The sequence below is a fragment of the Lichenostomus cassidix genome, chromosome Z (genome assembly GCF_008360975.1).
Source record: "Lichenostomus cassidix isolate B80296 chromosome Z, HeHo_3.0, whole genome shotgun sequence".
In the NCBI taxonomy this organism is placed as follows: domain Eukaryota; kingdom Metazoa; phylum Chordata; class Aves; order Passeriformes; family Meliphagidae; genus Lichenostomus; species Lichenostomus cassidix.
Window position 1 is genome coordinate 71,446,896 of NC_139511.1, and position 6,010 is coordinate 71,452,905.

General features: G+C 39.6%; 1 long non-coding RNA gene across 1 annotated transcript; it reads right to left on the bottom strand.

The window, feature by feature from the left end:
- Positions 1 to 1,435: 1,435 nt before the first annotated feature.
- LOC146425197 (uncharacterized) lies at positions 1,436 to 3,793 on the bottom strand. The gene is made up of 3 exons (XR_014846996.1): positions 3,489 to 3,793; positions 1,968 to 2,072; positions 1,436 to 1,789 (listed from the first exon to the last, which is right to left on the bottom strand). It is a non-coding gene; the product is annotated as an uncharacterized LOC146425197 (long non-coding RNA).
- Positions 3,794 to 6,010: the final 2,217 nt, after the last annotated feature.

Here is a 6,010-nt window from a genome sequence, read left to right on the forward strand (position 1 = left end):
CTTCCCCAAGTGCCACAACCACACAGCTTTTAAATCCCCCCAGGGATGGAGATTTCACCACTGCCCTGAGCAGCTGTGACAGGGCTGGACAACCCTTTCCAGGAACAAATTTTCACTAATATCCAATCTAAACCTCCACTGGAGCAGCTTGAGACCATTTCCTCTCCTCCTGTCCCTGTTCCCTGGAGCACAGCCTGACCCCCCGGCTGTCCCCTCCTGTCAGCAGTTGTGCAGAGCCACAAGGTCTCCCTGAGCCTCCTTTTCTACACGCTGAGCTCCTTTCCAAGCTCCTTCAGCTGCTACTGGTGCTCCAGACCCTTCCCAGCTCATCCATGTCACACATTTTCTGCCCTCCATAACTACTAATCTATCATATTACATATTTCTTGATAATTTAATTCTTCCCACCAAACCATCAATCCCTCAGCCGTGTCATTTTCATGGACCCCACAGCTGTTAAGCACTGCTTTGGTAGGGTCTTTTTATCTGATTACCAAGGGATCACAGATAGGATCATGGTCTCCCTCCTGCCATGGATGAGATGGAATGAGTGAAAATCCATAAAGAATCTGGATCTCAGCATTTGTATAAGAACCAGAGAGATGAGAGTTTGACATGAATACATTATCTTATATGCTCACTTGCTTGCTTCCTGGATCTTTGCTTCCACCAGGATCTTCACCTTCTTTCTGAGACTCATTTTTCCTTTATTCCCTCCTTTCAGGAATACTTCCTTTTTCCCTTTTGCCTTCTTTATTTTTTCTTTCTTTCTTTCTTTCTTTCTTTCTTTCTTTCTTTCTTTCTTTTTTTTTTTTAAACATATATTTCTGTTTTATTTTGGTTTTAGAATCACCTTTTCTTCCCAAACACTCAGTCACCAGTTTTCCATTCTGTGTGAAGAAGCTCATCACACGAATAGGCTCCAGACTGGTGGATTTGTCTCATGTCTCCTAATTTACTGGAGGATTCAAGAAGTGCCACTTCTGTTCTGCCTAGGTGTTACCAAAATCTACAAGCAGACTGTGGCAGGTGTAGCTAGAAAGTGGCTGTAAGTTCAAAAGCTAATTTTGGGTATTGCCCAGACATGCATGAACGTGTGTGTGCGAGTGTGATATATATATATATATATATATATATATATATATATACTCAATTTTTATCACCTGTATTCACAGTGCAAGACCTAGTTTTTTTCATCTATCACAACTGCCAATAGAAAAATATCAGAATTTCATATCACAGAGGAAAAAAAAGGACCCCCAAAGAACACTGGGAGTTTATTCCTTTGAGAAAGATTGAAATAAGACATATAAATTTAAAATAAAGTAGAATTTATAGATATTTGAGATTGTGAAGGTTCAGTTTTCCACTCTGGACCAAATAGTAAAGGCAGTATAAGGTATAAATGGAACATTACCAGAAACAAATGGACCAGTTTAAATCCCTTCAAAGAAAAGCAAACAAAAAAAGATACATGTTTTATTAGCTCATACAGATGGCTCATGGGCTTTGGTCCGAGCTATAGCATAACATTGCAAACTAGACCCAGATCTGCAAAGGTGCTGTGCACCAGCAGCATCCGTGGGTGCTAATAAAACCATGTGCTAGTGCAGAGACAGGAGGATGTGCATACTCACAGATTTGAAGACATATGCTCAAGTTCTTTTTGTTTTGTTCTGTTTTCCCCCAAAGAGCACAATTTTTCCCTCTCTTCTACTCAGCCATTTTTACTGACATAAGTGGCTTATTGTCTTTTCTGATCTCTCCTTCCAGTTTCAGTGTCTTTCTTCTTGAGATGTCAGAGAAATGCAAAGGTTAAGTACCCTTCCTGAGCAGAGAGGCACTAGAAATACTTGAAAACTGTCAACAATTTCAATAAGAATCTTCTTTTCACAGTGAAGGACCGTGCATGTCAAAGCAAGCTGTTCAGCAGCTTGGATTCAGCCTACTTGATCCAGTCTGTTTACCTCTTAGGATCCTTTGCAGGGTGGGTGTTTTCTCTGCTCTCAACCCTGACCTGCACTTAAAATGTTTCCAGGTAGTGCAGGTGCACAATTCACTCGGTTGATACACTGAAGATTACACCAAAATGCTCAGTGTTAGTGTGATTCTGTATGTATGATGAAGATGCCCCATTATTCTGATTTCCACAACAGCAAAAATATCACCACCCCCACTAAGTGGGAGCCCAATCATTATGGAAACCACTGCACTCTCTAGAATAAAGGTGATAGACTTTTTCTTTTTTACTCTCATATTCCACCCAGAGGGTTTCAGACCCTGATCTGGCACAAGAGTATTCCTCAGATATGTGAATTACTGTGTTCCATTTTGAGAACTCAGAGCATGAATATTTTCTTGGGTAATAATCCCCAAGAAAATACACACCAAATGATGTTCCATTATAACATTGTTTTGTGATCAGGTATTATTTCTTCAATAAAAAGTAATTACTTACACAAGCAGCCTAACAAAGTAAATTAACTCTTCCATTTAACTCTTGTATTTTAAGTTGCTATAAAACTATCTTCCTTGAATTTTAATGATGCAATCCACCATGCCTTATTGTTGCTATATAAACATTTTAACTACCTTTTTTATTACGATCTTAAGATAAAATGATAAAATCATAGAATGATTTGGGTTGGAAGAGACTTTTGAAGGCCATCTACACCAAACTCCTGCCATGAACATGGACACCTTCAACTAGATCAATTTTCTCAGAGGCCCATACAACTCAGCCTTGAATGTTTCAAGGAATGGGTCATCCACGTCCTCTCCAAGCAACCTGTGCCAGCGCTGCACCACTCTCATCATAAAAAATTTCGTCTTATAACTAGTCTGATAACATCAGCCAATGAAATAGTATGAGTTATTAACTCATAATTAATATGGTGGTGGCAAGGAGGGAACCTTCCTTTCCAATGCTTTGCATCACTTTGTGAACAGAGTTTAGCTCCTGTTGTGCCCTGTACTTTCCCTGTTCCTTGGTCAAGTCAGTTGCATTTGCATTTATGTCCATATTAAGTGTCAGATTTAATGTCTAACATATCTGTCACATGCGACCTAGGAAATACATGCCATTACTGTCAGTGGAGATGACCTGAACTCAACTCATTTGCCTACTTTGTTCAGGACCAATTTTGATAATTTAAAATACCTGCCTAAGAGGTTTTCATGGATTTGGTAGATATAGCACAGTCCCAAGCAAACTAAGCTTTCCTGTAATCATTCCATAAGAACAACACAGAAGCTGTGATCCTCCTCCATCCTCTTATCATTCCTCCCATCCCTGGAAATGTTCAAATCCAGGTTGGGCAGGACTTGGAGCAACCTAGTCTAGTGGAAGATGCCCCTGCCTATGGCAGGGGATTGGAACTAGATTGTCTTGGAGGGCACTCTTTGTTCCCAAACCATTTTAATATTCCATGAATATGTTTTATCTGTGCTCTTAAAGTAAAATCTCTTTATTAATTGTGGGTACTTACATAGTTGCTATTAGCATAGTACAGTGCATGTTTCTCTTCATCACAACACTAGGAGACAAGAAAATATTAGAAGGGAACACAGTGGATATCAAACTGCCTTTCAATTGCCTCTTGTCCTCCTCCTGCCCCCTGTCTGATTTAATTTTCTGCAGACCAGGATTTATATCATAGAATGACGTCCCAGTGTTCAATGTACAGGGAGGAAGGAGAGTTAAAGACACTTTAGAAGGAGATTTAAGTCACCCAGCAAGATGAGCAAAGAGTAGCAAAGAGTTTCCCAATGGTGCTTCTACACATTGAGCAGGTAACAAATTCTCTCTCTCTCTCTCTCTCTCTCTCTCTCTCTCTCTCTCTCTCTCACAGATGTTTTTCCTCTGTATTTGAAGGAGACACTTCTGCTCCCAGGGAAGATGTAGTTCAGAGTGTTCTTCTGCAGGGACGTGTTTCAGATCTGTCCTTCAAACATTTGAACAAGATACCTGTCTCCCCTTTCAAAGCAGGTAGGGTTGAAGGGAACAGAGCAGCTCATGAATTTGAGGCTCTCAAAGTGAGAAGGGGAATCCCAGACTCAGTCCCCACCTCTGCCCATATCCAGCCTGCTCTTGGAGATAGAGCTGCTAACTGTTGTGAGCTGAGATGTTTTCCAAGCATCTAAATAGAAATTCTTGGCCCAGAAGAAGCCCAAAAGTTAAGGCATTCTCCTTTGAGGGAAAAGAAAATTTTCTGGCATATGTTCCAAAAAGAAAAAGAAAGCATTTTACCTGTAACAGTCATGGAGTGAAGAAACACATTTAAGATGTTAGTGATACAAAGAGACTCAGACTTTTTCAATCCATCCAGCACTTTAGAATGGAAAGCACACTTGCTTGGATTAAAGAATTGTCTACCTAGAAAACCTTTAGATTAATAATTGAGAGAGTTGCATCTGTCTCTAGCTCAGGAGCCTTGGTAAAGGAATTGGTGGTCATGCTCCTGCTTCAACATTGTTCTGAAGAACCACAAACTTAAAGCCAAGCCACACTGAGTCATAAATCACAAATTCACAAAGTCAGGCCAGTGCTCTGACTGAGAAATTGCTAGAGTAGAGCACAAATAAGGTTCAATCCCCTGTGCAAGCAGTCTCAGTATAATTTCAGACTGCTTTACTTCCTAGCAATGTATTTTCTGAAGAGGAATGAGAGATGACTCAAGGCACACCCCTAGCGTCATACCAGAGCTACCTCAAACAGAATATTTAGAATATTAAGAATATCCAGTCCCAGTGAGTACAGTGACTTTTTTTTTTTTTTTGTTGCAGTACATGGTACCCTTCCTTCTGCCTAGAAACAGAATTCCTTGCTTGTGTTATATGCTCTATACTGATAACAGATGGTGGTAATTTTTTCTGTAGCCTCAGTTGAATAGTCTCATTTTTTGGAGACGGAGTTTTGTAGTGTTATTTCTGCAAACCACAAAGTTGTGAAGTTTTGTTGGTTTTTTTCATTTTTTTCCCTTAAGCTGAAAGGAAGATGTAAATCTTCTTCCCAGGAAATTCTACACTATTTTAATGCAGAACTCAATAAACCTTTAATGACAGCTATAATGATTATTTTTTAACTTAAACCGTCATTTATTAACTGAATATATCTGGCCAGCTTAAATGACATTCTTTAGATATTTTTACATGTGTTCTAGTCTCTTTTTTAATATGTATCCTAGGAGATAATGGTAGTCTATAAGATTTTCAAAAGTCAAATCATGTTCTACATCACATGGGATACATTTATGGTGGAAAGCATGACAGAAAATGAACCTTGTTAGAGCATCACGTTATGTAATTACAGTTTGAAAGATGTAGAGTATTATCCCCCACAGATGATTAACCCACTTTTTAGGGGTGATGGGTGTTATTAATTGACCTGTTCAATGAACTCTAGAAGGTTTTTGGGAATGTACATATACCACAAATTATGATTCTACACCGTTAATCATCCAAGTCTCCTTCATGACTCAGTAGAAACGGAAATCAAAAGGCAAAAGGCTAGAAGATGACTTTTTTTACAGACCCACAGATAAACTACAATAAATAAAGTTTTTCAGGGCACAGTTCAAAACAAAGTGACCTCTCTCTGTGCCTCCTGTCAGATTTAACCATTTCTCCCTTCAACCTCTGTTCTCTTCCCTGGAGCTTCATCCTCACACATTGCTAGTGCTCTTCACCAACATCCTGCCTCTCCATTTCAGGTCTCCCTTTCCTTTCACTCTTTTAATCCTTCTTAGTATTAAGTTTTCCTTTCATTCCACCCACAGCATATATGGCATAGAGCTCTTTGGCCATTCTTGGTGTGCTAAGTGACATGGAGAAGGGGCAGAAGAGCAAAGACAGTTAATACGCAAGAAAGTGGTCAGGGGTCTTCCTCAGCTCCAGAAGCTTGGTATAGAGTGCCCTTGCACTGTCCTGTGCACCCTTACCTTGTTAATATACATCTTTCCATCTGCACTTCCAGAAGCAAAGTGTAACCACTCAAATGTATAATGGATAA